The sequence below is a fragment of the Hetaerina americana genome, unplaced genomic scaffold (genome assembly GCF_022747635.1).
Source record: "Hetaerina americana unplaced genomic scaffold, ioHetAmer1.1.p SCAF_1, whole genome shotgun sequence".
NCBI classification, from domain to species: Eukaryota; Metazoa; Arthropoda; class Insecta; order Odonata; family Calopterygidae; genus Hetaerina; species Hetaerina americana.
In genome coordinates, this window is record NW_027286069.1 from 3304819 (window position 1) to 3328655 (window position 23837).

Genomic DNA, 23837 nt, shown 5'->3' on the forward strand with positions numbered 1-23837 from the left:
ATTGTAGTACTAACTACGATTATGATAATGATAATTTTGCTGCGCGTGAATAGTGGAAAATAACCAAGAAGTGTTTTTTTTCATAATATGGAACCCGCTTTTTGGCAAAAAAACCCTGTAATTCCACAATTTACTACTTGTCAACACGCGATCATAGTTTTGCTGGCACGTAGGATCATTATGTCCGTGAACTTTGGAATTTTAGTATTTTTTTACCATTCCTCTCAATATGGAGAAATTCCACGCAGTTCAGCCTAAGACAATGTCCTAATAATACGGAAATATTCTATTAAATTTAATTAGGGTTCTCACGGAAGATGACCAAATGTTAACGCCAAAAAACCCCCACCTCTTGATTTTTTTAGAGAAAATAATGTTATTAACTTTTCATATTTACCATATTACGCCTTGCAGTCTGTCACATGCAATAAGTCCGTGTGAGTGTTTGACTAGCGATCAAAATATTGGGTACATTTTTTTGGAAAAATAATTACAGAACAATGCCTGGAAATTTTTTCAAAGATCCAAAACTCAAATTTATTTCGTAATCAACTGTTCTTTATAACATTGGAATACTTTAAAAATATGAAAACGATAAAATAAATGTTTATAGCACTCAAATTTATATTCTAACGTGAAGGGCAATAAAGTCGGAGGTGATATGAATATGAAGCGCACACCTCACTCAGAATTGTAGATCATCATCCTTCCTTCGACGCTACGGGAGTGCCTTAAAATATCGCCGTATTCAGCGAACTTGGTGATATCGTAAGCTCTGCTGGGACCATTAAGTGAGTTGTCTAGTATCTTTCTACGACTGAACGACCCACTTTGTAGCTCCATGGCCCAAGGAATGTTCCAGGCAATATAAAATGTAGACTGGATAGTGTTGGAATGAAACTCATACTTTGAAAGAAAGATATGCATTAATGTACCCGTAAACACTGCAATCATCAATTAACTATGAATACCTCCGCCGATCTCATTAAAGGGTAATCCTGCATTGTCATGATAAAGTAAAAATGCTTCAAGATGCTCACAGCTGGTATCAATAAATACATGGGACCATTTTCAGATCTGGGCCACGTTAAATAGCTCAAAAAATATCTCCGGGCATCAAGACGTAATCATTAAAGTCGCTTAGAAAGTATAATTTCTTTCTGTTACTAAAAACGTAAAACGCTCATTATATTTAATGCCTTTCTTTTGACTTCGTTTGTATGAACCAGTTGGATTTAAATACTCCAAAGCAAACGAGCTTAGGCTTTAGATTTAATTAGTGATGAATGGTATAGCAAACGGTAAAAGAGGAATAACCTGAAAATAAAACTATAATTACGCATGCGACGCTGCGCCAAAGTGTAATCTAGGTCGCATTATAGTTTATTTTCTATGTCGAATTACAAAGTTTTTATTTTTGAACTTATTCATCATGGAACAGTTCTACAAAGTTACGCCCGAAACTATTAATTGTGGCGGAAGACAAATGGAAAAGTTTCCAAAAATATCGAAATTTAATTAAATGAATATTAAAAAATTGTTCGCAGCAGTATTTCACTCGCCCGTCCCTGGCAATAGTTTTCAAGTATCCATTTTCACGGGCATTTTCTCTTAACGGCGAAAGTTTACAGCTACAACTGAATTAAGTTCATGATAGCATTGCGTCTCATTGAACATGCGTGATTTTAAAGATATAATATTATTTAGCCACGTGAACTCTACATGAAACATTTTTTCACAAATGATTAATCCAAAATAAATTACGTGGCTAATGATTGTACTTAGAATGGGAGAAAATGAGCTTTAAGCGCAGGAATACGCTGCTAGAAAAAAAGTAACAAGGTTTTATATTTTGTAAGAAATATACAGAATCATGAAATACTCTAGATTGAAAATGTCACTTGAGAACCATTAATTATCGAAATAACTACTAAATATACCGCCATATTTAAATGTGCGTCTTGGATTTGAATTTCATTTCTCTTCCAATGACGAAAGCTTATTTTTTCTTACTCTCCATCATATTTCAGAGTTCTCTCCGAGTAATAAGCTTGATAGTCTGCTTTTTTAAAAATAAAATGTCTTCTTAAATGTACACCAGTTACCCGTATTACCCAATGAGTTTATCTTCTCCATTTAGCAAATTTAAGGCTACAAAATTTCCCGACCTCTCTCTTTTAATAAATTTGGCAATGATGAATAGGGGATGAATATTTTTCCACTCTGCGCACTACAGCGGCACGCGTCGTAAGTGATTAAACATTTGATTATCCGAATTCTACGCAACAAATCATAACGGATTATTTTCACGCATTTCCAAGGTCCCCCACCCCTGAATAAGCAGCCCCCCCTCACAGTTGGATTCCCCGATTGGCCCCGGCCCAAGCGGAGTTTCCCAATCCAACGACGACTAACATGAGAAGTCGTTCCGTGGGATTCAATTCAAAAGGGAGGCTAGAATAGAATGAAAATTACGAGGACGATGACTGAGGATAAATGTAGGTATTTGTGCGAGGGTATATAAATTTATTTTGGGGCATAAACGGACAAAGGAAGCGTCGCGTCGAATAAAAGGCAGATGGATTCCATGGATTCTTTTACGGGAGAACTGACACAGGGATGTTCCTTGGGGGGGTGGAAGGAATGGGGGGGGACTTTTTTTCCCTGTATATTCTAGAGCATTCCTTGACTCTGGCCTCCTTTCCATCATCCAGGCTTCGACGTCACGTTGCCAAGGGTGCGGGAGGCCAGGCCAGCGCGAACTTCGCTGATTGGTCGTGCACATAACGGAGAGGCGGTTGGACTGTGGCGGTGAATTCAAAAGCCTCAAAACGACTCGAAAACCAAAGTGTTTGGGCCGTTGAGGCTGGATTTAATTCCCTTTCTCCGAAAAAAAAGAAATACAATAAGGGAAGTGCCATATATTAAACGTGAAATGAAGTTTACGAAGATTATGTTTCTTATGCCAAAAAACAATTGGTTCTAATGCGAACAAATAGAATTCTTGAATGAAGGGAGCTTACGTGAATTACTGTTGTAATTTTTCTTATTAATCTAATGACGAGTATGACCAGTCAAGCAATAATTCTTCCATGAAAATTAAATATTTTGAGATTTAATCAGAGTGAATGTAAAAGAAATGGTTTTACAGGAATAATATATTAGAAAGATACAGGGAGCGTTCTAGAAGTGATGCAATTATTTTTTAAAAGTAATTTATTATACAGATTTGCACAAACACTTAAAATACTTCAAAGTACTGTCCTTTGGCCTCCACACATTTTTTCGGCAACTCTGCCATGACCTGTGTATCGCCTTTCCGAGAAAATCTACCAAGCCATTCTCATAAGAAAAATATTTAAAAGTGACGCATTGCGTAGGAAATAAAACGTGACTCTGAGATACGTTTACCGTTGGTCAAAATAGTGAAAACTAATAAATATTAATTTAAAGGCAACTACCGATTATTTATGTGTATCTAGAAGTATATATGCCTACGTATTCCAATTGATACAAGTAAACCAAATTCTTCCAAAAGTTCCACTTTCGGATGCTCGAGACACTTTTCTCTATAAGCCATTATTTTGTTCTAACTTACGTTAATATTTTAGTTTAGTTTTACTCATCTTCTTTCTATTCTGTCAGTTAAGTAATCAGAAAAAAATATCGAAGATTCTTGGCGATTAGATTGAAATTGTTCTACTTATTTATTTTCTCCTGCTTAAACAGTACTATTGTCACGACCATTCGCTACTAAATATTCTTATCATGAGACAAGAAATAATTAAGCGTAGAAAAGGCATTACCCTACTATTTTACTAATTCCTTCCATATTTTGTGGAATGATAGAGTGTTTTTCTTTACAACGCATTATGGAGGAGTTCCTCACAAATTACACCATTCACTATTGCCTTCATGACAATAAAGTTTCGCGGATTATTGCGAGCGTGATGGAAATACTGTGCGGTTGGCAGCAGTGGAACAGTAACAGTTAACGATTCACCCAACTATGCCATTGTTTTTAATTATCTCGACAATATCACGTTGAATGTATCTCTGTTTTTGTGCACGTGTGGTTTGGTTTTGCGACTATGGATACCAATTGCGATTTTGGTGATCAGCGAATTGCGATAAGATTCCTTGTGACAGTGGGACTCCTTGTGAAACTAAAATTTTTCCTCACCAACGGTTAAATCTCTTTACAGAGACTGTCTTTTGAAAAGACGTCAGTTCAACAAGTAAATGGCGAGGTTCAGAAAGGGGAGAACATGAGCAAAGGACAATGAGGGCCTGGGCCTGTTCACTTTCCACCGTTCGAGATTATGTTTCTGTGCATTAACTCAAAATCTTGACTCACGGTCAGAGATTACAATAAGGTCACCGGAACTTGCAACTGGAACGCCTCCGCGAAATATTTTGTAGAAAGAAACCTGATTCATCATGAAATCAGTCGTGCGTGCTTCACCAAGACAGCGCACAGCCATCATTTTCAAGCACATTTAAGCTGAAATGGGTCTCTTAATGGTTCTCCACTCACTGGATATGGACTCCTTTATTTTTTTCCAAAAATTAAATAAAAATTTAAGGGGCTCTCCAAATGCTGGGAAAGGCGTATGTAGAATAGCGCTACAGCTCAGGGGAAGGAGTTGGAGAAATGCACTATAGAGTCACGGTATATCACTTTTTTAACTGAATAATTTTTACGGCATTAATCGCGAACACAATTGTCAGTTTTCGTAAATCCCGTGGAGTAGCAAGCAAATATTTAGGATAGCTTGCATTATAATGCATTGGACTAATTCTTAGGGTTTCCATGGATCTCTCCGCACTTTTTTTCATTCATGGAATCCTAAATGATCGTGGTATAAGAAGTTTATGCAGTTTCTTCAACTCTCCCATAAATAATTCTTGTCGAGTCCTCGATGGCTTAAATGGCTGAGGCTAACTGCTGGATGTATTTCTACACGCCTACTCTCACTAATAGAGATAGTTACGTTTTCTTGGAAGTCAACTAACATTTTTTCAACTAAGTCATTGCCGGCAAGGCAATAATTTATATCAACTATTATTTTCTTCGATCCAAAATGTTTTGCCAGGTTTGAAGAACTCATCGATCCTTGCGAATTTTTCTTAATTAATATACGTACTTTAGTAAGCAATACCAAATGGAACATATCGGAATTTTGCAATAAATATTCTGAAGTCTTTTGATTTGGTATTTAATGCAAAAAGAAATTATCTTTTCATGACACTTGATCCTAGTATTAGATTTTTGTTTAAGCACTAAACCGCAAATTAAAACCCATGGATGTCAATTGACGTAATAATGCCCACGATCAATAGGATGATGCAATAGAGAATTAGGTCATTTGGCGATGCCTAGCAACCGTGCTCAGATGCGACCCGTTTGGAAGGAATTAAATGGAATGTGCTGAAAGCTGATGGCCATTTCGAAAGGTAAAGAGTTCTCATGCAAAAAGCATTCGGACATTATCGCTTTCCTGACGAATGTTAAAAGTCTTCCGTGCTACGACATACCCTGCAGTATTTTATAGTTGAAGTTCCACATACTCCGAAATAGGTCAACGCTCCAACTTTCCGTTTACATTTACTAGGCGCGGTTACGTACTTCGTTTCTTTTATCATCTCTCATTCAAGTGGAGAGTCTACTTCTACAACCGGTATTTATGGGCTTGTGTGTTACCAGGACAGACTTTGAAGTTATTTTAAGCTCACCTGTTTATTTTAAAGAATTATTTGATATGCACATATCAAATATGGTGGATCGCGATGTAAAACATGTTATTAAAAAAATACGAAAACTAGACTTTGATGTCCCATTGACCACTAAAATGTGGATAATGCTTCATTCAAGTCATCATTTGAAAAATAAAAGGTTTAAACAACATTCAAAGTACAATGCTACAATTCTACAGGGATTTAGTCATGCCAGCGTAGCAGATGTTTCAGTCATGTCGTCATTCAAGTTCACTTTCGGATTAAAGTCTCCTGTATTAACTAACGATGTACGACCTTAAAATGTAATCCAACTTACTGACCTCATATAGACCCACGGATCTCAGGGTAAATTGACTATCCTCGATAGCTCAAGTGGTTAAGAGCATCCGCCCGGCAAGTGGAAAGATCCGGTGTTCGAGTCCCGGTTGAGGAAATATTTTTACTCTTGTGATCCGTTCGATTCCGCCTTCCCCACCTCTATTGTGTTCGTCCTTTATATGTGTTCCTATCCCTTTTCCTTATATCTGTTTCTGTATATATGAGTATTTATTCGCCGTTTGGCGGGATTTCGTGTTTGAATGTATATATATATATATATATATATATATATATATATATATATATATATATATATATATATATATACGTATATATACACACACACATATAATTTTAATGCATATGTATTTCAAATTACATGTACGTATGTATGTATCTAAGGTTTGGATATTAAGTATCCGCAAATGTTTCGGGAAATAGATTTATTGCAGATGTTGCTAAAATGCCTCAAAAATCGTCAAAGTACATCCCTAGAGAGCGTCGACAAATATTTTAATTGGAGCGAGGACTCTGACGATTAGAAGGCTCCCTAATAGATGGATTCCAAAAAGTCCTCAAGGGTACGCCTGTACGCTTCTTTCACGGGACTTAGGGCTGGCTCCCTGGTGGTGTTCTTTGAGGGAGAATTTCTTCATTGGGATGATTTCTTTTTTGGGAATAGTCTGCTGGTGCCAAGTAGGGACTGTAAAGGGGTTGGGGAATCGTTGCAATGTCGTTTTTTGTCAGGTAGTAGGTTACTTTCGAGCCTCAAGCGATTAAGACCTTCGGGAAGAGTTTAGCGCAGATCTTTCGGATCGCCAAATTTTCAGTGATAGTGACGTGCACTGTCACCTTATCAATGCCAGTGCAATCTGCGATCATTTGCTTATTTAACAAATGGTCTGAATTCAGCACTTCACGTACACGTTTTCGTCGGTTCTTGACGTGGGCAGCCATCCAGCGCGATCGGCTCGTCCTTCACTCTCTCTCGCCCATACACTAAGGTCTTGTGCCACTGCAAAACTGCATTGCAATGCACTTGCGTTCATCCTTTAACACTTAGCAAATCATGTATAACGTGTCCGTACCCGATTTCCCCAGACCAACACAAAATATAATGGCGTCCCGCTGTTAAATCGTTCGCTGCATTAGCACCGAGCCACTCGAAAGGGGTCCACTAAAAACATTTATCTAGTCTGAACGAGCACTCGCAGGCGATTGGCGCATGTCGAAGGTCAGACACCCCACCAACGAGCCTGCACGGTGCGATTACGTTTCGAAAAACAGTCTCGTAGGAAGAAATATTGTTCCCGATACCATTTATATTAAGCTTGTATTGTACCTAGTGATCGAACATGCACGTGTCAGTATTAAGAGCACAGTGAAGCTGTTAAATATCACTATTACTTGAATTCTGGTTGTAATAACTATGACCGGCGGGGGAGGGGGGTTTGAAGACTATACAGACAGAAAACGAAATTACAGAGCGATGGCGTATCTATTGTATTATTTACTATCTATTGAATCAGACGCAATTTTTGATGATGGGACAGTTTTGACGAAATGTATTTTACCTTCGTTCGAGTATGAATTAATTCCTCGGTGGATGGCGAAGTTCCTCCTTGAAAACATCTCAAATCACATAAAATTTCCAATGCGTTCTTAATTCTTTCGTTCTCGAAATATTGTATATAAAGTATCAGCAAATGTTTCGGGAAATAGATTTATAAAATAATTCTTTCTAGCATTGATCAAAAGCATCACCTAAAAACGGAAGAGTCTACTTCGTTTAATGCCTAAGAAATGGAAAATAAATGCTCATGGCAGCATAAGTAATTTGCTGATATTTATGCTTTGATACACTTTTCAGATGCATGTAAAGGGGAAGTGTGAAACCTCTCTGACGAGGGAGGCGCTCTGAAGGGTATTCATTGCAAACAGTCGCGCTCCAGGCATGAAGCAACGCCACACGTGTTATTGTTTCGAAGGGGGGCACTCACTCACTCTAAGAGAGAATGCTGATTCCGCCACGATGCGACTGTCAAAGGATTCGGCTTGGAAACGGATGACTCACTTATGCACACATTATACGAGGTAAACTGCTACTAGGGAAATGAGTAATGAGAGGAAACTTGGCTTGCAAAAGAGCATTAAATGATATGAAAGAGATACCATTTTCAAGCAGACAATATGCTTCTTTATTGAGGGACCCTAAAATTCTAAGAAAAACATTATGAGTTAATAAATATCAATGATCTCATTTTAATTCTTACTTACGTCTGAGGAGGCAACTAATAAACAATGGGATTATAGTGTCTGTAAATAAGAATTTAGTCTTTCGTAAATGCACTCTCCTTTAATCCAATATAGTATATCTTGGTCTGCCATTAATTAATGCTTCCTTCCTCCGGTTGGTAATGACAAATGAGGGGACCTGAGTTTAGAAACTGAAATTTCTGTGAATGAGTTGATGGTACTAATTTGGGCACCATCTCATCCTAAGACACTAATTGCTGATACGAGGGTAATCCCAGAAGTACCCGACCCAACAAAGACAACACAAAAATTTTGGAAAAAATGTATTAATTTTCCAACATGATCTCCTTTATACTCAATACTCTTTTCCCAGCGATGTTCAATAAAATTCGATTCTCTTTTTATAATAAGAACTGTCTTGCTCCTCAAAATAGCCATTAACTGCCGACATCACTTCTTCACGTTGGAAAATCTTCGACCACCGAGCCATTTTTTCAAGTTTGTGAACAGAAAATAATCCGAGGGGGATAAATCTGGCGAATTGGGTGCATGAGGTAGCATGCCGCCGTTACTGTCATTATATCATCTCACATAAGGACGAATAGACAGGAGGTTTTTTATTTATTTGAAGCAATAATGTAAATCTATTATTATGTACAGAGAAATACAATTTGCTCCTCCTCAAAAACTTCTAAAAATATTATATATTTTTTAAACATGAAAAATATAATAAACTTGCTGATTTTCAGAATAAAGAGTACATATACATACTGGCTATTTTCAGCATAAACGTTGAAGGATAATTCAATCAAAGGCACAGATAAGGGAGGAGCAAACAGAAAATTATGAGTCCCGAATGAGAATTCATTTATCAAATATCAGCTCGTATTATAATATTTTGGGTACGCCAAAGAATTAAAAATCTTCTGCATCACATTGGAAAGATCTTAAAAAAATCAGGAATACTTTTATTTTGCGGCAATTGGGAATTTGAAGACTGATTTTTTGCATACAAATTTTACGTAAACGAAATTGAACAGCAGAAAAAAATACATTCCTTGAGAAACCCCTTATGACTGTCAAGTAGCAGAACTGCCTTGTAATATTGCAGCGAAATAAAATTTTTCCCTGTGAAATTTATTTTCATCAACTAAAGTGATGCAGTTCAAAATACCCTGCGTAAGGATTTTCAGGGCTTAGCGGTGGTCTGGTGCCCAACGGTGGTCTCTCGGAGTCTTAATACTCCCGCTGTTCACCGCGGGGAGCAAAAAATAATTTCTTTCACACGTAAGCTTTATTAATTCTATTTTCTCTTTTTCAAAGATGAAAAAGGAGTTTTCCGCTCTGAGACATGGACAGGCAAGAATGCGCAGAAAGCTTTTACCAAAACCTCTCGAATTAGCAAAGTATTTCAAGAGAAATTCTGAGCAACCGCAGACAAGAATTTTGCAACGCAAGCTAATTTTATATCCACTAAATTAGATGTTAATATATAAACTTAACTTAAATTAACGTACTAGTATACACGGGCTAGATATCAATACCCGTAGGCCAGAATACAAGTTATCATCCTGTAACAATAATGCATACGACTAAATATTTAAAAAAATTGAAAATTATAATTAGTTAAGAATTCAGGGTCTATAGGCAACAGAATGCAGGTTAAAACAATCAGTAAATTACAATTAACCCCAATGGAAAGGCACTTTTTTTCATAAGCCCAGCATCAACAAAAATTCTAATTTCACCCATCCTTGTATTTCTATTTATTTCATTTTATGCATCAAGTATTTAAAGTCCGTTGAAAAAACTTCAAACGAGGTATCTATATTTTTGTCTAAACCTGAATAGAATAAAAATGTAGGTTTCCATTTGAAAAAAAAGAAGTTTACCTAAATATGACCTTCAAGTCATCCAGCCAATGTACAAATAAATAAATTCATTTCATTTCACCCTCGAAAACATTAATTATATTTTTTAAATGCTATTCCAAAATGCGTTGTTCCCGAGAAATTCCCAAAAGATAACTAAAAAGAAACGTGAATGTCCTGCGTGAGTTCATCATATATATAATCCATCTTATATACTATAAAATTGCGCTAGGCAAAGAGGCTTTCACAAGGAGGAGGGAGTTGATGAGAGAGACGTTGAGTAAGGATATTAAGAAAAGACTCGCAAAAACTTTGGTGTGGAGCGTAGCTATGTACGGCGCGGAAACATGGTCATTGAAGCAGGAGGATAGACGTAGATTGGAGGCTTTTGAAATGTGGGTGTGGAGAAGAATGGAGAAGGTGAAATGGACCGAGAAGAAAACAAATGAGGAAGTACTTGGTATGGTGGGCGAGGAGAGGGTTTTTTTGGGAGAAGTCCTATGGAGGCAAGAAAAGTGGGTGAAGGGAGTATTGGGCAGTGGGATATTGAAGACTGTAATATAGGGGAGGATGTAAGGCAAACGAGGAAAGGGAAGGAAAAGGATAGGGATGTTGGACAGTAGGAAGGGAGGAAGAAAGTACTCAGAGATGAAGAGGGACCTGATATAGAGTAGGATGCTGGATTTTGTGTTTTGTTAGGAGTAATAAAATATTTATTTGGTTGTTGTGTCTATCCAAAAACCTACCTTAACCGGTAGATTACCTTATAATAATTATAACAATTGTAAATCTCTAGTTTTACTGAGAGATGTCAGGAGATGGAGCTTTCTCGGGACTGAGCACTATGGCCTATCATATTCACGCATCAGGTCATCTCCTTTCGCTATGACTATAGTATCATTACCAAATATTTTTATTTACTCTAAAACCACATGGCAACCGGAATTTAAACTTGGGACCTTGGTTCAGTTTTTCAACACACTAACCATCGGTTTCCATGCCACCAATGCGCTTGGTGCAATTTTTCAATCTCATCACGGGTCGCGGTGTGTTTGCACACCCCATTTTTGAAGTAAAAAGACGGGGTACATAAGAAATCCGTTATTCCAATAATTTCTCAGGTTTAGTGAGGCACCTAAGTCATTGGTGCCAAAATATCGCTTTGCCGATGTATTCCTGTCATTCCTGGATGATTGCGAGCTTAGTCTCACTCACGTGTTGCAATACATAACCGCTTGCATGCGGGATGCTGCGCAGACTCGTAAGTCACAGCATTATGTAGATCGCCTTCACATCTTTCTCGTGAATGAGAATTTACTCTTCGATTAATTGATTGAGCACGTGGCATGAGAGTACGTGGATTTAAACTTTTTATTCAGTAATTTAAAAACAATTAATTTTTTTCTTAAGGAGAACGCCACCCAATCCCTCCTGGAATACTTCATGAGATATTAATCTATTACCATGAATACGTTTGTACTGAGCAATTTTTTGCCCTAATTCGAACATTGCAACTGCTATGAACGAAAGCTGCAGCTATTACCGAGTAATTCAAATTACTCGTCGTCATGATAAAGACCACAGAGGAAAGAAAATAACTTTGGAATATGGAAACATACATATAATGTAATAAGCCAATTTTTCTCGAAAAATCGCCCATTAGTAATCACTCATCTTAGTGAGTTATACTGAAAAGTGTTGAGAATTTCTCTAAGGACATCGGGTGATTGATAAAATATAAGATCACTCAAAGAAATTAAGGTAAGTCGCCATTAGCATTTGAACCGGTTCGCTCCTTGCATTGACCCTGTCTACAGAAATGAATTACAAATAAGAATTGATTCTGTTGAGGATAAAAAATCCTAATTTGTTAAATTGTTCCATGACTTTAGTTAATTGCAGATCAAATTAATCGAGGGAAATATCTGGCGAATGCTAACATTCCTGAAATAGAGAGGAATATCCCAATATCAAGCTATGTGAATTGGCAATTTGCGATGGCTTGCTGTTGCTGTGTATTTAATTAAATGTTCATTTGATTAAAAATCAAAAGGTTTAAAATGCATCATTCTGGAAATAATAACTTGCGTTGACGTTCTGCTCTTATTGCGTATACATGTATAACTGCGCTCTAAAAATAACATTGGGGTCCAAGCGAGTATCATCATGTAATAATTTCAATATTATTCTATCCTGGATTCGTCGGTATAAAAATTCGAAATTGAAAGTAAAAATATAACTATTTAACAACTCAATATGATATGTGCAGAGTAGTACAGATAGTAATTGCTATTTGCGCTACATTTTTCTGAGAGACCAGATGTGGCACTGAGTTTTTCAATTATTGAATATTTTTAATATAATTCGACAGTGGTGAGTTCATATTGTCAGAAAGGACGATCCTTTATGAATTAATACTGTTTTTTGTATCCCTCAAAATTTCAGAGTATAAGAGGACTTAAGTGGCTAAAGCACTCGGCCGCACATCGTGGGATTTTTACACTCTAAAATTGTTTGATTAATATTGTCGGTTGAGCAAATGTGTCTTCCTCGGCTAAGTGATAATATTTAATTTCTCTGAAAAGTCATGGAAATATTTCACAATTAACCCAAATTCAAGCAATAAATATAGATTACCTATTACTTAGTATATTCCTAACTTCTTAAATATTGTACTAATGCATCATCCAAAAGTAAGATGGTGATGGGTCAAGTATCACTCCTTGCCGCTCGATTGAGAGAGAGAATGACAAAAAAATTATGAAATTCTCACTTTTAGAGAGAAATTAAAATATTTACAAACTGAACAGAAAAATTATTGAATAAAAAGTAGAAAAGGAAAGAATATTGAACGAGATTGCTAAATGCTTCCTTTTTTACTTAGCTTCCATTTCCCCCGATAACAATGGTATTTTTTGCAACTCAATGACGTATAGTATTCTTAGAACATTTTTTATACCTTCTTCACTAAGCGATTTCGGATGGAGTAACTTTTAGATGAGAGGTACAGTTTTAATATCATTTTTGCACTAATTTTCAGGATTAGGGGGGTACTACATTTTCTCCTAAAGTCACGGTTTCCTAAACCCCTTGATAATTATCCAATCCAAAAAAACAGATATTTAACTCAACCTCACGGCTACACCGACGGTGGCAAATTTTATATCTAATGCGATGCACACAAGATCTGTCCGTAAAGGATCCAGCCATGCAATATTTTTAGAAGAATAACGTACCTAGAACAACGAGGAGGCTCCAGTCCCCTTGAGGCCTCACACACACTTATCCCAGCGTCACTTTTGAAACAACCGGCAAAATTCTTTTCCGGAATGGTTGTCAGCTGCCAAGTCGCATTTTCTTTTATCTCGTCAACATGTCGTGCTGCAGCTGTAGAGGGCTTGCTCCCAACCGCAAACAATGACCCAGGGTCCCAGGTAATGACCCAGGTCATAACTGGAGATGGGTCATGGGTCTACGGTTATAACCTTGAAACAAAAGGCCAGTCTTCCCAAGAGTCGATTAATGTATATTGATTTGGAAAAATAATCTATCAATATCAAACTTTGGAATTAACATATCCTTCGTCGCGTTTTCAATAAATCACATAAACCCGGGAACCAGTCATTATTTAATGTCGTTGTGATGATTTTAGGGGAAACGAATCGAATTAACTTGTTTTCGTTTTTATGTTTTTAGGAGCAACTAGTGAAATGCGAGTAATTTCGATCCATACGAGATGTAGTTTAATATTTACAAGGAACGAGAGGCCAATAGTAATTACTAGTGTGATACACTTCAAAAGAAAACACTGACTGATGCTGCTGCGTGACCTCTGTGACGAATACCCCCTAATGGGATAGGCAAAACCAAAAAGTGGCGTCAAGGGTATGTATTCACTGTAATCACATCATGCAACAGCGTGCTTGAGAGTACTCCAAGAGTACTAAATGAAATGTACAGAAGTTAACTTCGTGAAACATAATTATTCAAAACCGCAGTAATTTCATAAAACTAACAAATTAGCATATGATTGGCATTTATTACCGGGCAATTCTATAGAAAATAGCCCATGTCCATTTTGTAATGGTTCATGTTTTATATCGAAATTATCTCCTGGTGAATTTAAATAAGAATTCAAGATGAAAGAGAGAGACATTTACTTGATTGCATTGATCACATTATGGCCTATTATTTTCTCGAAGGTGGGTTCTCGAACCAATGGTGAACGTTTTTCCCACCTCCTTGATTCCGTGTCCAAATGATATTTCCGGTGATTCGTTTACTTGAGTGTTTCGGAGGCTTATGGATTATAAAAGGAGGCAGGAGGAAGAGACTTTGTCATATTTAGGGCGTGGTTGAAGATCGACCACAAAATGTAATTCCCAAAGGCAAGAAGGATTGCGCTGATAGATGATTGAATTAAGGAAAGGAAGAAAGGAAGGACTGCAGCAGAAAACGAATGGCATCTGGAAAAAGTGATATATTTTTTCAACACATTGCACGATATTGCTGTGAATAAAGGGAGATAAACCTCACATCTATGCACTTAAAACAGGATGTTGCAACTGAACTAATATTTTCGCATATTTTGGATATCATACAAATTCTAACATTCTACTTCCATTTATCCCTTCTATATAGAAAATGGGGCTATTTTCACCCTTTCTCGCCTTCCTCAGCATGCTACTACCGATTCTGAAGGTGAAGTTGGGATCTATTTTACCTTTTTACTGCATTGCAAACTTAAAGGTGCAAAGTCATAGACGCGGACTTCATCCAATTTGTTAGCGTGTTGCTCGATCAATAACGTTTAAATTTGGAAATTTATAGTCTTTACTTGTTTTTTGTCAATATTTACAGGTATACGAATGTATGCATCGCAAATATTAATTGATTTAAAAAAAAGTTTTTGGCATCAGTAGGGTTCCCAATGTTGAATAACGGATTTTCGACCCAAGTAAATCCGTATTCCATATTATTTATTGCATGCATTCAACAAAGCCTCCCAGAAAGGTCTAAGGTCAAGGGTAAGGAAATAAGTGCCCCAAAAATATACACTTCAATTTTTATGCCTATATTAACCAACGTATAAATTAGGAAAGAAGCAATGGAAACCTATTGCATGCATCATAAAAGCTAGAAAAAAGATCTCGCTTGTACGTGAACGCATTTTCCGTAGCTAATCACGTCGAGGATTTCATTAACCACGTTCATTTGAATTTATATGTCGAGGTGAAATATGAGGCAGACATTACGAGAAAGCGTTTACTACTCTATTAAGCTCCCTCGGCCGTGGGATAAAGCCTGTCAGGTTAGAAGACCTATTTAGAAGACACTATTAAACATGGTAGCTCACATGAATTTCAGAATACTCGAAGTTTAATTTGATTTTAAACTGCCAATCTGGAAAGTCCTCATTAAATGATAAGCCAAAAAAAAGCAATTCGGCCTCATTTATGGATTGCCTATTAAGGCCCAGAGTTTAAATATCCTTCACGATACTGATGAATAGATTGAAATTCATCTGTGCCGAAATCGGTTTGAGGAAGTTAATAAAAGACAATAGGAAACAATAATCCTCGACAACTTGTGCCGAATTCGTGAAAATAACATCTTAACATTAATTAAGTTTTGAAGCTTATGATGCGTATGATAAGGAATTAAACTTTCTAAAACGTAGATGGGAGCTTAGTTTAAACTTTAATGTTGACTTCACCCTGAACTATGATCTTTTCTATCCATGACGCATCTACTCAAGTTTTGCAAATCATTTTTTTTCCACATCAGGGTTTTCCCATTCAACCTATCACAAGTTTTATATACACGTATGTAAAATAAATTTGGGGCACAAGTAAATTTAATATTATAACAACATCGATTGCTTTAACTTCCTGTTTGTATCTCATTCAATTATTTCTTCGATATTTATTTTAGAAGGATATTTTTGTAATCAGCATTTAAGGGTTTTAAATAGACGAAATTTTGAATCGACTATGGCCTGCATGGATCGATATTATCTTCAAAATATTTCCATAGAAATACGCGGATTACTAAATGCACATGCATGAAAGCTTTTAGTCAAGTACTCAATAAAATTTTATGATGAATCCAATGTGCAAGACCGAATAAGTCTGACTAACAAATGTGCTATTGAATTGTTTATTTAATGGAATTCCTTGCAAAAATATTAACAGATACCTGCGTTCAGAAGGAAAAAGGAGTAGCAATAAAGTAAAACGTTTTTTTTGGAAAACTTCAAGTGATTTACATCTTACACCACAAGAAAATAATCAAATATTGGACCATTGTCATTAGTTGTATCATGTCGGTGTCAATCTATTCTCCAGTTTAATGCGATTTGATATTATTTTTGCTTCGAGTTATAGTTTTCATAGAAATTAGCCTCTGCTCGCCGTAGAATTTACGACAGTTTTTCATTGACTTTTGCAACATTTTGTGAGCTTTCCCCGAGGGAAGACTACAGTGCACACGAAAATACAACTGCTCTGTTGACTACATGGTATACATTTCCTCGCCAAAATTTATTAAAGCGTGAGAGAATACACTTTTTTCATAGAAGTACAAGTATAGCTGTTTTACGCTTTTAATGATTATAAAGATCTTTCCCCTTCCCTCCTGTGTCCTTGTATGCATGTGTTCCTATCCTCCATTTTCCTATGTGTGTATCCTTGTGAATGTGTATATATACATACATATATGTGTGCATATAATTTTTATTCCTCGCTTCTACAGCAGTTTTTCTCCAGATTTCTTCAGGCTGTAAAATTACGCGTAAAATAACAGTTTACGTGCAGATACACAAAAAATTACAATCACAATAGGAAATGCGACGATGATAAACGTGATTCATATGTGTGAGAGAAAACTATAAAGGTACACTAAATAATCAGGGCATGACTTTTCTATTTCTCCCATCCGAAACGAAATAACGTTCGACGAATGAAATTTAATACACGTAATTTGATTACCCTTGAATTTATATCGAAGCGGAATAAAATATCCCAGATGTTTTCATTTTTTTTACTTTGAATAAAGCAAATTAAAACTATAATTTTTCAATCGAACTTCTGTTTTGATTTGGTTCTTAGGGTGTGTAAGTAATGATGACTGCTTTTTAAATGACGTAACCCTGTTTTTTATATTGAAATACCAGCGCAGAAACGTATTAGTACATTCAATGTGTCCAAGGTGCCAATCAAGTCAATGTAAATCATTTCACAGAAATTACGTCATTTCCGAGGGATTAGAATAGTTTAAAAGGCCTTTGGCACCATGCCATAAGGTAAATAATGACCCCAGATTAACAGGAAGGCATTAAGATTCAAATATAAGATTGATTCAGCAACGAGCTCGAGCGAACACATTCCTCTCATTAAGAAGTAGATTTCTCGTGACACTGTCCAATTCCTTCCGGTATGTATTTTGTTTCCTTCAATCAAATCTTTTGTTTTTAACTTTCTTTCTTAGCATGGCTTTCAAATCATTTCGTTATTCATATTAGGACACCTAACATTTCTCACAACTCCTTATCCTCACTAAGCATGTTATTCTACAAAATTCTTTTTTCATTTGTTTTATTTTCACATGCTCTCACAAGGCAAGTTGATCTTTTAAAGTGGGAAAATAATCAGCATTAAGCCCTTATTTTTAAGATATTTGAATCAGGTAATACGCTACATTGGAATTACTACCACCACTGCTGAATTCCCTCTCTTTAAAGGGAGTTGGCCTCCTCCAATGGCTCACCGGCCTATTGAAATTCCAATAAATGCCCGGGTGCCGGGTTCATTAAGTTTCCGCGGGTGAAGTAGGGAGTTAAAGTGGAGGCACCTGATTGGCTATTTCAAAGAAGAGGTGCGTGATATATGTGGGGAGGCAATGCGATCACCATACGCCATTAAAACGGCTCCGTCGACTGATGAATCACATTGAATCCAAATTTCGATTCTGGTCGGTTTCACGGGGGACATAACGATGCGGTGTCGTCTCTCCCTCTCCCCATCACTCGCGCCACCGCTCAGGGCGATTCTTCATTCGTCGAACGACCCCTTCGCATGTAAAATATTCTTTTTAATGAGAAAAACGAAAGAAGGGAACGGAATACCTTCCATCATTGGGTACGTAAACAGGGAGCAGCTTGATTAGCGCTCATTCACTCCACCAATCGGCCAGCCATAAATCAGGCATTCATTAAAGCACCACCAACGCCATCCGCATTCATCCCATTCATGGTCTTGTTTCGGAAGTCGGCCGTAGCGGCGGTCGGTCGAGGGCGCTGCGGTCTGCGTGGTCCGGCGATGCTGGGATCCGCGAAAAATGAAATGTCCTGCCGACCATACACTCGCGCGGGAATAAGTTTGGGAAAAAAAATTAAAAAATTCTACTTCTATTTTATTGAATTACGTTTAAATTTGAATTGCCAACGCTCTAAATTCTGCTGATGAATTTTTTTTTAAGCTCGCGACCACATGTTTGAAATTGACAGAACTTATTATTGAGAACTAATCTGACGCATGTAGATAATAACCCGAAGTAATTATCTGATAAAAATTAGGATATTCTATTTTTTTGCGACGTTGTGGAGATTAATTTCTTTGAAATTTTATAACTGAAACTTTATCATAGCCTCGTAGAATTTTTAATTATTTTCAATGCGTTCTAATATTAGAGTGAACTTCAGCTAGCATTATTTTATGGAATTTTTAAATATAGCATTAATGTTTCAAATGAATTTATGCATTTTTAATTTCAATGCAGAGTTTTTGAACTGCTACTAAATATGGAAAGATAAAGATTTATAGGTTCTGATCCTTAAAAAGCATGACCAATGCAAATCCTCTAGTTTTAGAAAAAGGAGAATGGTAGGCAGAGGCGAATGAATACAAAGATACAATGTCGCCCAGCAGATATGAGAAGGGAATGAAGACTGTTTACGAGAAGCTTACCATACTATCTCCATGTGAACACGGTTTTAACCTATGACATGAGGCACGCTATAATATTTACTTTCCGAAATGCATCAAATATACGAAATAAGAGTATGAATGGAAAGAGGTCAAATAAAAACATTGAACGGAATAGTTATTTAGAGAAAACGTCGATTTGATCCCTTGAATTTAAATTCATGTGTAAAACATATTCTCGAATAATTTAGAACATGTGCCCTGAAAGTTACAGAAGTTTTGAACCTTTATCAAACAGTCACGATGTATGTGGAAACTTACACATGTAACCTTCATGCCATTCACTTTCGTGTCAGGCAAGCGTTGACAAAAATCCTGGCTTTAGGTGGTGAAAAGAAACTTACTGTCTCTTCAAATACTTCCATTACATTGAATATACAGTAAGTGTAGAAACGCATCGAACTGATATTTTTTCTGAAAGTTTTTTCCATTAGTGAAAGTGTACCTGGGATGGGTATTACTATGTTTCGATTATAACCGTTAACAGGGTCTGATGTAGGCGATACGGATACAGCAAAGGCGCATATAACCTTAACTTCACCTTAACGCTTAACTTCCATTTATTTTCCATGGCAACGAAAAAATACATATTTTTGTACAGAAAAGATTACTTCTAAATTACGCGGAAATTTATCGAATTGAAGCGCATAAGAGAATTAGGCCAGCCCCTTTCAAAATGGTGAGCTTGAATTAAAGGTAGGGTGACTGAAAAATAGAGAACAATCTTAACTCATTGCTTTACATACACTGGACAAAGTGGCACTAAAATAATCACCGTGCTTTCCTAAAACGGCTAACACTTTAATTGCAAATAATTTAGAAAACACAATTGCGCCCAAAAGTCAAATAATAATTCCAATGCTCCCATAATTGTAAGTAGTGTACTTCCGAAAACACCAATCATTAATTGATTTATTTATATCTCATTTATAAGAAGAGATGCCCCATAAATAGAGCCATTCAACCTGTCCGTAATCGGAGAATCCGATGACCAGCGAGATGGCGATGATTGCGACCAGCGAGAATCCCGTCTCACCCCGCGGAAAAATCGCCTGAAATGCGCGAACACAGAAATATGTTCTCTCCCACACATTTACATCAACATAATACCCCAGAAGCCGCCGCGGGGGCATTCGGCGGGGGATGTTAGGTCGCCACTCGTAAAATAGAATGAAACGACATGTAAAACAAAATCACATCTGCAACGGATTTAGGTGTTAGTAACATCTTCATCTTCGCCGTACCCCGCAAGTTGCCCAGGGGCGTGTGGCAGGGGTTGTTAAGGCACAAGTTTTCAGTAACTAAATGGATAAGGGCTCGAGGTTAGTGGTTTGCCGCTAGGTTCATGGGCCGAAATTTTGGCGAATATTTATTAAGCGATTCACAAGAGTTGATCGTTATACGAAATACGGATTTGAGGATATCTGCATCCCATGGTCATTGAGTGGATACATTTTGGATTTAATTATTTCTCATTGCCTTAGAATTCGCATCCATCGGTCAATGCATTCTAATCTTCATAATTCTCCTATCTACCTATTTATCTAGGATTGTGTTCGATAGCCATTTACCACAAAAAGGTGTTTTAATACGCATTGTCTAACATATGTATATATAATATACTACCTTGATCAAAAATTTCCCGGAATTTATTCAGAAAATTAAAAATACAAGTTTATTCATCTAAATCTATATTGTCCCCTTCAAAGTAATCCCCATCGACTGCAACACACTTATGCCAGCGCTTGATCCAATCCTCGAAACATTTTTTATATTCGGTTTTCGGTATGTCCATCAGTGCTTCCTGCGATTTTTCCATTACATTAATGTTCAAGTAGTATTGAGGGGAGGCGACCGACTGCTGAGGTCATTTGCGCCATAGGGGATGGACAGGAAAGGATGAAGGGTGGAGATAAACCCGGCGTCGGCATTAGCCTACTCTTAACGAAAGGCGCCAAGGGGTCAACAGCTTAACGTCCCATCCGACGGACGGCGTACTCACTCAAAGTGCCCTCCACAAAGCACCTCAAGTAGGGATCGAGATACCTCCGAAAAATATTCAACACCGCCGGGATTTGAACCCGGGCTCTCTGGGTGGAAAGACAGTACGTTAGCCCCCGCACCATCTCGATCCCCCATTAATGTTCAAGTCCTCCGCTATTTCTCTGATGGTTAATTTGCGGTTATTGACCAACATTTCTTTTACTTTATCAATTTTTTCACCGACTTTCGATGTCGATGGTCTGCCACTGCGTTCATCATCTTCGATTGACTCACGACCACTTCTGAACCGCTCGTGCCACTGGTAAACGACCGTTTTTTTTAGAGAATCGTTGCCGAAACACTTTTCCAACATTTCCAACGTCCGTGCGCCACTAAATCCGTTTTTTACGCAAAATTTAATACAAGTTCGTTGTTGCAAATTTAAATCCATTTCTGAAATTGTAAAAAATCGCCAACACACACAGAGATAGATGTACTCTTGGCTACGTAACTTTTGCAAATGTCAAGTTATGACACTAAGATTTAAAGGGAATATCAACAACAGATGTACCAATTTAACAAAAAAAACAGAACTCAAATCGGAACGATGGGAGCGCCACACGGTGGTTATTCCGGGAACTTTTTGATCAAGGTAGTATACATATACAGGGTTCGTCCGGAAAATAAGTGTACTGAGCTCAGAAAAAAAAATTTATTACACTTTTACATATCTTAAGCTAATATTCCTCAAAATAGGACCCTTGTGAGTCGATACACTTGTTCCAGCGGCGTTCCCAACGCTCCCGCGAAGGCATCATCGGGAACCTCTCGAAGACACGTCGTCACGGCCTCTTTGACGGCGTCCAAAGTCCCGTATCGCGTTCCTTTCAAACTCCTCTTTATCTTCGGGAACAGAAAGAAGTCCGGTGGTGCCAAGTCCGGGCTGTAGGGCGGGTGCGGCAGCGTTGCCACGCCGTGCTTGGCCAAGAAGTCCGACACGACAAGCGCGGTGTGAGACGGCGCATTGTCGTGATGCAGCCGCCAGATGTTTTTGATCGCTGGCCGGACGCGGGCGACTCGTTTTCGAAGCCTGTCGAGCACTTGGACGTAAAATGCAGCATTTACAGTTTGTCGTTCAGGTACAAATTCGTAGTGGACGACTCCCCTTTTGTCAAAAAAGACAATGAGCATCGCCTTGATCCGAGATTTGCTCATGCGAGCTTTCTTTTGACGGGGTGATGATGGGGTGTGCCACTCCGCACTTTGTCTCTTCGACTCCGGGTCGTACTCAAAGATCCACGTCTCGTCACCCGAAACAACGTTCTCTAAAAAATGTGGATCATTTTTGCAGTGATCCGCAAGTTGTGTCGCGATTTCCAAACGATTGAGTCTTTGATCATCACTGAGCACTCTCGGCACCAACTTTGCACAAATTTTTCGCATCTGTAATTGCTCCCTAATAATCTCGTGCACTATTGTTTTTGGCACATTACACTGCTCTGCTATCATCCGAACACTAAGACGACGATCAGAGTTCAGTACATCGCGAACTTTTCGCACATTTTCGTCGGTGAGTGTCGTTGATGGGCGTCCAGGCCGTGGTTCGTCGTCGACCTCTTCTCTGCCCTCCACGAACATCTTGTGCCACTGAAAGATCATGTTTCTGGACATGGCTGACTCCCTGTAAGCCTGGTTAATCATACCGACAGTTTCGGTAGACGATTTCCCAAGCTTTACCGCAAATTTGATGGAATAACGCTGCTTCGGCATCGCGTTCCGTGACGTGGGTCGAGCGTGGAGGTTCGCGTTAACAGGGCTCCTCACTACATCACAGCTGAGAGCCGACTGCCTTTTTCAGCGTCGCTTGCCAACATACCCCCCTCCAATCGCAGCCCGTCAGAGCGGTGCTGGACGCGCCTGGAGCGGCGGGAAAAAATCAGTACACTTATTTTCCGGACGAACCCTCTATACGTATATATGATAACTCTTTCGTGATACTTTCCCATTTTTCTTCGATAGTACTTAGCTCTTTACCATCCTCCATGATTTCCTCTACTGCCTGTTGGTACTCCTTCCTTTTCCAACCATTTAATGCATCTACATTGCATTTCATAACTCACCGCCCCTGCCTTATCTATTTGAAACGGACTCTATATTTCATAACGACTAAATTGTAGTCTGAGTCCGCATCCGTTCCCGGGAAGCTGAGCGAATTTATCACACTGTTCCTAAACATGTGTCAAACCAGGATATAATCTAGCTGATACCTTTCTGAGTCACCTGGAATTTTACTTGTATATCTGCGTTTTTTGTGGTGCCTAAACCAAGTGTTGGTGATGATTAATCCCTTTCTCCTGCAGAACTCAACTGCTTTCTCCCCGCGGTCATTCCTCGGGTCTAAATCGTAGTCCCCCATCTCATCACCACCTCTTCCTTCGCCTACCGTCGCATGCCTATCCCCCATCACTATCAAATGTTTCCCTGCGGGAACACACGCGATTATGTCCTCAACTGATCGTATATCCTATCGACCTCTTCTTCCTTATGGTTGCTCGGTGGCATGTATACCTGAATAATAACCAAGTTCGTCGGTTCTGTTTTATCTCTACTATTAATAATCTAACCGTTAACTGCTCTATGTTGTCTACGATTCTTCCTACCTTTTTATTTAATACTATGGCAACCT

The 23837-nt window shown here is 38.0% G+C and overlaps 1 protein-coding gene across 1 annotated transcript in view; it reads left to right on the forward strand.

Annotated features, from left to right (window-relative positions):
* Window positions 1-23837, forward strand: part of LOC139687572 (inactive dipeptidyl peptidase 10) — a 599750-nt gene that overhangs the window by 284076 nt on the left and 291837 nt on the right. The window lies entirely within an intron of this gene.